At 44.1% G+C, this 9,459-nt stretch overlaps 3 protein-coding genes across 6 annotated transcripts in view; 2 read left to right on the plus strand and 1 right to left on the minus strand.

Annotated features, from left to right (window-relative positions):
* Positions 1-9,459, plus strand: part of LOC119842642 (zinc finger protein 239-like) — a 1,225,455-nt gene that overhangs the window by 828,017 nt on the left and 387,979 nt on the right. The gene's annotated exons all lie outside the window — the stretch shown is intronic.
* Positions 1-9,459, plus strand: part of LOC119843367 (zinc finger protein 664-like) — a 1,158,238-nt gene that overhangs the window by 679,151 nt on the left and 469,628 nt on the right. The gene's annotated exons all lie outside the window — the stretch shown is intronic.
* LOC119842634 (zinc finger protein 879-like) overlaps positions 1-9,459 on the minus strand; it is a 224,907-nt gene that overhangs the window by 149,217 nt on the left and 66,231 nt on the right. The window lies entirely within an intron of this gene.

The raw sequence follows: 9,459 nt of genomic DNA on the forward strand, positions 1-9,459 counted from the left end.
TAAAATAAAATCTGAAAAAGGGCTATTCTGTCAAATGATCATTTGTCTTGTGACGTCCTCAATAAATCTGAGCTACATCCTGTCAAACTAAACTAATATCAAAGTATGTGGCCTTCATGAAAAGAGAAAAACCCACAGTCCAGGGTGGGCTATAAAAACCTTTCACATTCATAAAGAGAAATCTCAGAGAATCCTTCAAGACTCAAAAAATCAGGAAAATAAACACCCATTTTCTTCTGAAGTGGCCAAACCGGATTAATTTCTCACTTAATTATTCGGTTGTATTAGTTGCAAAGTTTTAGCATCGTTATAATAAAAGAAGAAGAAAGAGAAACTTTCCCATCTACAAATGGTCTGTACTAAGTCTAGATAAAGCCGGGAAGCAATTTTACCAATAGGTGGAAACAGGGCTCTGAGATCTGAAAGGTCAAACTGTGCTTTGAGGTTCATTGGGATTTCCCCACCCACTCCAAGGTCACTTTCTTCTCCAGCCCTCCGGAGTCTGACTTAGGATCCTAGACATCAAAACTGTGATTCTTTAGCATGGAGAACCAGGGACCCAGTGGTAAGTTACATCTTGGGAGGCGGAGGGGTAGAACAGGGATGTGATAAATCTCTCCATCGCTTGGACAGATGTTACAGTGTCAAGAGTGGAGGATGACGGTGAGGGGGGAACGAGGGAATCCCTCAGACTCACCACATTGACCTGAAATAACACAGAAGCCCAAACACCACATTCTACTGTTCCTGTTCCTCATTTATTTAGCATCTAGTTAATGCTGGCCCATAAAGGGAAAAATGTACAAACAGTAAATGCTTTTCAGCATGGCCTGGAAAAACGTGAAACTATCTGAGAACGAGACAATCAGGCCCCAAAGGGGGAAGTTAGGGACTAGCAATCACTGTGCTAATGAGAGAGGGTCAGAACACATAAGTAAGGCTACAATTTTGCTATGGAGCTCGCAGAAGCCATAGAATTTGTGATTTCCAGAGATCTCTGTGGCTTCAGACCATGGCAGGTAGGAGCTGCGGGGTCCCCTTGCCAACTGTTGCGGCCGAAAGCTGCCCACCAGAGCTCTGAGCTGTTGCAGGCCATAGGGGTCCTGCAGTTCCTAGCTATCATGGGCAGTGTCAGGGGCCTTTGCAGCTCTCTACCAGACCCTCACAGCTGCCCAGACACCATGGGACTCCAGAGCCACAGAAGCCATGGGTGCTGGAGCCTCCTCCCTCCCCATTTTGTCATGGATATCATTAGTATACGCCACAGACAGATCACAGGCTTCCGCAAATTTAGCTTTATTGCCTGTGACCTGTCCCTGCTTTTATTAAAAACATCCAGGACAATATCTTAGCCTTACACATAAGATGTTCACGGTGCATTTATATTCGGACACCCGGTTCAGGGTCACAGAGATGCGCCGGCTAATCCTGACCACATTTCCTACCATAGACAGACGCTCAGAGGCTGATGCTGTGGAGGCAGTGGTGGGATCTCCAGGCCTCCCACAATAGGCCCTGTGGGAATCAGCCCCTCTCAGTGGTGCTGTCTGAATGCAGAGGGGGCAGGTAGAAGAGGGCAGAGGGGGTGAGTGGGGAGAGACAGCACCTCTCTACCCCTGTACTTTCCCTCACCTCTTATCCCATGATCCCCAAACACTCAATACCCCAGCACACTGCTCCCTGCTTCCCAGCTCCACCAGCACCAGCCATTCAATCCCCAGCGTCCTCCCCAGAACCCAAAGCCCTAGTCAGTGAATGTTTGATCCCCCAGAGCCCAGCACCCTGGGGGATTTGGGGAGGGGAGGAGTTACCAGCCCCAGGGACACTCCCCCTGCAAGGAACAGCTCCAGGTAAGTGGGGGAGGTCAGCCTAAGGGCTGGTGGAAGATGGGGGGTGGGGACAGGTGTATAGAGTGAATATGGGGCCTGGCCTAAGTGTCCTTCTCCTCATCTCCATGGCAGGGGAATCCCGGCTGGGAGGGGAAAGGAGAGGGGGGGAACTTCAGCCAGGCAGAGGGAGCATCCGTAGGAGTTTCTCTCTCTCCCTTCCCGCATCTGTGGCCTATTCGCTTAGCAGCCAGGGCTGCAGCAGGGAGAAGGGGCCGATGGGGGCTTCTCCTCCTCTGCCTGGGATTTGCTTAGACCAAGCAGAGCCAAAGGGTCACTGACTAGCTGATGCTCGGCTGCTGCTGGATCCTCACCCCAGCAATGGGCTTCTGGATCCTTGAGAGCCAAATGTCCCTGATGTGTGTGGTAACGAGGAAACGGGTTTGTCACCATGGCCAGCCCTAGTCAGAGCCCTGAGAGAACTTCCCGGCTGTGTGGAGGAGTCTCTGATGTCCCACATGGTGTTAGCTCCACTTGGAGCATTTTCCACACTGAGAACATCTCAGAGGTTTCTTCCCTGCGCGGATTTGCAGATGCACATGGACATGCATGTCTGGTGGGCATTGCTGGCCCCAACAAGGTTGAGCAATACCCCTCCTGTGGCCTTATGCAGGTGAGTCATTGAATTGTAACTCCTCTGCTGAACAATGGCTAGTCATATCTATTTAGCACTCACTGGGACATTAGTTACCTCTCATGTCATTTTTCAGAATAGCAGCCGTGTTAGTTTGTATTCGCAAAAAGAAAATGAGTACTTGTGGCACCTTAGAGACTAACAAATTTATTAGAGCATAAGCGTTCGTGAGCTACAGCTCACTTCATCAGATGCATTTGGTGGAAAAAACAGAGGGGACATTGATATACACGCACAGAGAACATGAAACAATGGGTTTATCATACACACTGTAAGGAGAGTGATCACTTAAGATAAGCCATCACCAGCAGCGGGGGGGAGGGGGGAAAGGAGGAAAACCTTTCATGGTGACAAGCAAGGTAGGCTATTACCAACAGTTAATAAGAATATCTGAGGAACAGTGGGGGGGGGGGGGGGGCGAGAAATAACATGGGGAAATAGTTTTACTTTGTGTAATGACTCATCCATTCCCAGTCTCTATTCAAGCCTAAGTTAATTGTATCCAGTTTGCAAATTAATTCCAATTCAGCAGTCTCTCGTTGGAGTCTGTTTTTGAAGCTTTTTTGTTGACGGATAGCCACTCTTAGGTCTGTAATCGAGTGACCAGAGAGATTGAAGTGTTCTCCAACTGGTTTTTGAATGTTATAATTCTTGACGTCTCATTTGTGTCCATTTATTCTTTTACGTAGAGACTGTCCAGTTTGACCAATGTACATGGCAGAGGGGCATTTCTTCATACTGGCATATGATGGCATATATCAACATTGGTAGATGCGCAGGTGAACGAGCCTCTGATAGTGTGGCTGATGTGATATGATGGTGTCCCTGAATAGATATGTGGACAGAGTTGGCAACGGGCATTGGTCAGACTAGACAGTCTCTTCCAATGCCCGTTGCCAACTCTGTCCACATATCTATTCAGGGGACACCATCATAGGGCCTAATCACATCAGCCACACTATCAGAGGCTCCTTCACCTGCGCATCTACCAATGTGATATATGCCATCATGTGCCAGCAATGCCCCTCTGCCATGTACATTGGTCAAACTGGACAGTCTCTACGTAAAGAATGAATGGACACAAATCAGACGTCAAGAATTATAACATTCAAAAACCAGTTGGAGAACACTTCAATCTCTCTGGTCACTCGATCACAGACCTAAGAGTGGCTATCCTTCAACAAAAAAGCTTCAAAACAGACTCCAACGAGAGACTGCTGAATTGGAATTAATTTGCAAACTGGATGCAATTAACTTAGGCTTGAATAGAGACTGGGAATGGATGAGTCATTACACAAAGTAAAACTATTTCCCCATGTTATTTCTCCCCCCCACCCCACCCCCCACTGTTCCTCAGATATTCTTATTAACTGTTGGAAATAGCCTACCTTGCTTGTCACCATGAAAGATTTTCCTCCTTTCCCCCCCCCCCCCCCGCTGCTGGTGATGGCTTATCTTAAGTGATCACTTTCCTTACAGTGTGTATGATAAACCCATTGTTTCATGTTCTCTGTGTGTGTATATCAATGTCCCCTCTGTTTTTTCCACCAAATACATCCGATGAAGTGAGCTGTAGCTCACGAAAGCTTATGCTCTAATAAATTTGTTAGTCTCTAAGGTGCCACAAGTACTCCTTTTCTCTCATGTCATTATCTCTGGAGAGCTAGCATCTGGGCCCTTCCAAACTTACAGCATGTATTGCTGACAAGCATACAACACAATTCTCATAACTTCACATGCATTCATGATATTGATATATATATATATATATATATATATATATATATATATTTAGATAGAACAGTGACATTCAGCAGATCACAGGTTTCAGAGTAGCAGCCGTGTTAGTCTGTATTCGCAAAAAGAAAAGGAGTACTTGTGGCACCTTAGAGACTAACAAATTTATTAGAGCATAAGCTTTCGTGAGCTACAGCTCACTTCATCGGATGCACTGAAGTGAGCTGTAGCTCACGAAAGCTTATGCTCTAATAAATTTGTTAGTCTCTAAGGTGCCACAAGTACTCCTTTTCATTCAGCAGATCATAGCCTTTCCCTGATATCTCACATGGCCTGCTTTATATGCAATATTACAATGATAAATAAATGAGGAATACAGGGGTTACAGGATGCTCCCCCAGGTATAGAATGTCACAACCACATTTTTCTGTCCCAGTTCCCACCTTTTTTAGCATCTGTTTAATTCTAGCCCATAAAGGAGAAAATGTACAAACACTCAGTGCTTTTCAGCAGGGCCTGGAGTAATGTGAGAATACCTGGGAATTAGACAACCGGCCCCAAAGGGGGAAATCAGGGACTAATGATCACTCTTGTAATGGGGGGTGATCAGAATAGTTAAGATGCTGCAGGTTGCTTTGTCACGCTGTCTGGTGCAGCTCACAACTGTGAGTGCTGATCTCCGGGCAGACTGGCAGAAAACCAAGCAGACAGCCCAAGCTGGTTTGTTCTGTAATTAGATTTCACCAAGCCAGTGATAAATGTGAACTCCTGGATCATTATCCCAGTCTTACCCTAGACTCACAGACAGTCCCCTTAGACTCTCCAGTCTGTCTTGCCAGCCAGCCAAACTGGACTTATAAATGGTCACTTAATCCAAAAATCACATCCCAACATGTCACTCCCAGTCCCAAGAGACCAGTCACTTACCCCAGAGCAATTGGTACCCTAGATCTTACATGAAAGACAATGCAGGTAGTCAATTCTATAGTAAATTAACTAAAGGTTCATTAGCTAAGAAAAGGAAGTGAGAGTTACGGAGAGGTTAAAGCAGGTAAAATATAGGCACAGGTGAGTCACAGTTTGTAATTCCAAAGGGTGGCAGTGATGTAATAAACTGCCAGTTTCCCAAAAGTCTTTTCAGGGTATCCAGATTGTCCCTAGGGATCTCCACTTTGTATCAGGTAAATATCCCTGTAAGAGTGCAGACAGCTCGGAGATGAACAAGCTTTCTCTGAATCCATACTTACGGCTTCCTCTCACAGAAAACAGGCTGACAGGCTCACTACCCACGTGAGCTTTTCCTTTGATAATGGAGAGTAAGGAATGCATTTTGAGTCTTTGATCTCCAATCCTCACACACAATGCCCACTTGCTTTGAAATAGTACATTTCTGTTAAAGTTCTTCATTTGCATTCTACAAGGCTTCTTCCTCATTTGATGGGTTATTTAGTTACAGGGTATACAGATTGGAAATGTTCACTACTACATTATAACAGGATATAGATAAGTGAAAACAATGCAAGTAACATCCCATTAATTATCATGAAGTTTAAACATCAAATACACTCGGATACATTTAACAATAACTTTGATCTACCCTAATACAGAAATGAATACAGCTACTATAAGGTGGGTGAACAGCTAGTTGGATAACCATTCCCAGAGAGTAGTTATCAATGGTCATGCTGGAAGGGCATAACGAGTGGTGTTCCGCGGGGATCAGTTCTGTATCCAGTTCTTTTCAATGTCTTCATCAACAATTTAGATCATGGCATAGAGAGTACACTTATAAGGTTTGTGGATGATACCAAGCTGGGTGGGGTTGCAAGACCTGTGGAGGATAGGATGAAAATTCAAAATGATCTGGACAAACTGGAGAAATGGTCTGAGGTAATTAGGATGAAATTCAATAAGGACAAATGCAAAGTACTCCATTTAGGAAGGAACAATCAGACACACAATACAAAATGGGAAATGACTGCCTAGGAAGGAGTAGTGTGGAAAGAGATCTAGTGGTCATAGTGGACCACAAGATAAAAATGAGTCAACAGTGTAATGCTGTTGCAAAAAAAGCAAACATCCTTCTGGGATGTATTAGTAGGAGTGTCGTAAGCAGGGCATGAGAAGTAATTCTTCCGCTCTACACTACACTGATTAGGTCTCAACTGGAGTTGAGTCCAGTTCTGGTGCCACATTTCAGGAAGGATTTGGAGAAAGTCCAGAGCAGAGCAACAAAAATGATTAAAGGTCCAGAAAACACAACCTCCAAGGGAAGACTGAAAGGGCCGATGGGGGCTTCTCCTCCTCTGCCTGGGGTTTGCTTAGACCAGGCAGAGCCAGAGGGTCACTGACCAGCTGATGCTCAGCTGATGCTGGATCCTCACCCTAGTGATGGGCAGCTGGATCCTTGGGAGCCAAATGCCCCTGATGTGTGTGCGAATCAGGAAATGGGTTTGTCATTATGGCCCGGTCAGGGTCCTGAGATAATTCCCCTGCTGTGGGGAGGAGTCTCTGATGGAAATTTCAATTATCCCCCTATTGACTAGGTACAATGTCACCTCAAGATGGGATGCAGAGATCAAGTTTCTTGACACCTTGAAGGACTGCTTCTTGGAGCAGCTGGTCCTGGAACCCACCACAGGAGCGGCAATTCTTGATTTAGTCCTAAGTGGAGCACAGGATCTGGTCCAAGAAGTGAATGTAGCTGGACCACTTGGTAATAGTAACCATTATATAATTAAATTTAATATCCCTGTGGCAGGAAAAATACAACAGCCACCCAACACTGTAGCATTTAATTTCAGAAAGGATAACGACACAAAAATGAGGAGGTTAGTGAAACAGAAATTAATGGGTACAGAGCCAAACGTGAAACCTCTGCAAGGTGCATGGAAACTTTTTAAAGACACCATAGTAGAATCTCAACTCAAATGTATACCCCAAATTAAAAAACATAAAAAGAGAACCAAAAAGAGCCACCGTGGCTAAACAACAAAGTAAAAGAAGCAGTGAGAGGCAAAAAGGCATCCTTTAAAACGTGGAAGTTAAATCCTAGTGAGGAAACAGAAGCAACATAACACTGGCAAATGAAGTGTAAAAATACAATTAGGCAGACCAAAAAGGAATTTGAGGAACAGTTACCCAAAGACTCAAAAAGTAATAGCAAAACATTTTTTAAATACATCAGAAGCAGAAAGCCTGCTAAACAACCAGTGGGGTCACTGGACAATCAAGGTGCTAAAGGAGCACTCAAGGACGATAAGGCCATTGCAGAGAAACTAAATGAATTCTTTGCATCAGTCTTCATGGCTGAGGATGTGAGGGAGATTCTCAACCTGAGCCATCCTTTTTAGGTGACAGATCTGAGGAATTGTCCCAGATTGAGGTATCATTAGAGGACACTTTGGAACAAATTGATAAAGCAATAAGTCACCAGGACCAGATGGATTCACCCAAGAGTTCTGAAGGAACTCAAATGTGAAATTGCAGAACTACTAACTGTATTCTGCAACCTATCATTTAAATCAGCTTCTGTACAGATGACTGGAGGATAGCTAACGTGATGCCAATTTTTAAAAAGGGCTCCAGAGGTGATCCCGGCAATTACAGAGCCGTAAACCGGACTTCAGTACTGGGCAAACTGGTTGAAACTATAATAAAGAACAATATTGTCAGACATATAGAAGAAGAGTCAACATGGTTTTAGGAAAGGGAAATCATGCCTCACCAATCTACTAGAATTCTTTGAGGTGGTGAACAAGCATGTGGACAAAGGGATCCATTGGATATAGTGCACTTAGATTTTCAGAAAGCCTTTGATAAGGTCCCTCACCAAAGGCTCCTACGCAAACTAAGCTGCCACGGGATAAGAGGGAAGGTGCTCTCGTGGATTGGTAACTGGTTAAAAGATAGGAAACAGAGAGTAGGTATAAATGGTCAATTTTCGAATTGAGAGAGGTAAATAGTTGTGTCCCTCAGTGGTCTGTTCTGGGACAGTCTATTCAACATATTCATAAATGATCTGGAAAAAGGGGTAATCAGTGATGTAGCAAAATTTGCAGATGATGCAAAATTACTAAAGATAGTTAAGACCCAGGCAGACTGCTAAGAGCTACAAAAGGATCTCTCAAAACTGGGTGACTGGGCAAAAAAATGGCAGATGAAATTTAATGTTGATAATGCAAAGTAATACACATTGGAAATATAATCCCAACTATACATATAAAATGAGGGGGTCTAAATTAGCTGTTACCACTCCAAGAAAGAGATCTCACAGTCATTGTGGATAGTTCTCTGAAAACATCCACTCAATGTGCAGCGGCAGTCAAAAAAGCAAACAGAATGCTGGGAATAATTAAGAAAGGGATAGATAATAGGACAGAAAATATCATGTTGCCTCTATATAAATCCATGTTACACCCACATCTTGAATACTGCATGCAGATGTGGTCGCCCCGTCTCAAAAAAAAGATAGATTGGAATTGGACAAGGTTCAGAAAAGGGCAATAAAAATGATTAGGGGTATGGAACAGCTTCCGTATGAGGAGAGATTAATAAAACTGGGAATTTTCAGATTGGAAAAGAGATGGCTAAGGGGAGATTTGATTGAGATCTAGAAAATCATGACTGGTGTGGAGAAAACAAATAAGAAAGTGTTGTTTACTACTTCTCATAACACAAGAACTAGGGGTCACCAAATGAAATTAATAGGCAGCAGGTTTAAAACAAATAAAAGGAAGTATTTTTTCACACAACGCATAGTCAACCTGTGGAACTCCTTGCCAGAGGATGTTTTGAATGCCAAGCCTATAACAGGGTTCAAATAAGATCTAGATAAATTAATGGAGGATATTTCCATCAATGGCTATTAGCCAGGACGGGCAGGGATGGTATCCGTAGCCTCTGTTTGTCAGAAGCTGGGAATGAGCGACAGGGGATGGATCACTTGACGATTACCTGTTCCGTTAATTTCCTCTGAGGCACCTGGCACTGGCCACTGTTGGCAGACCGGATACTGGGCTAGATGGACCTTTGGTCTGACCCACTATGGCCATTCTTATGATGTCTAACATGGAGTTAGCTCCACTTGCAGCATTTTCCAAACTGAGAACATCTAAGACGGTACTTCCCTGGGCAAATTTCCTGATGCTTGATACTACAGGAGCACCAAATGAAGCTTCCACCACATTCAAGGTCTCTCTG

The sequence above is a fragment of the Dermochelys coriacea genome, chromosome 14 (genome assembly GCF_009764565.3).
Source record: "Dermochelys coriacea isolate rDerCor1 chromosome 14, rDerCor1.pri.v4, whole genome shotgun sequence".
NCBI lineage: Eukaryota > Metazoa > Chordata > Testudines > Dermochelyidae > Dermochelys > Dermochelys coriacea.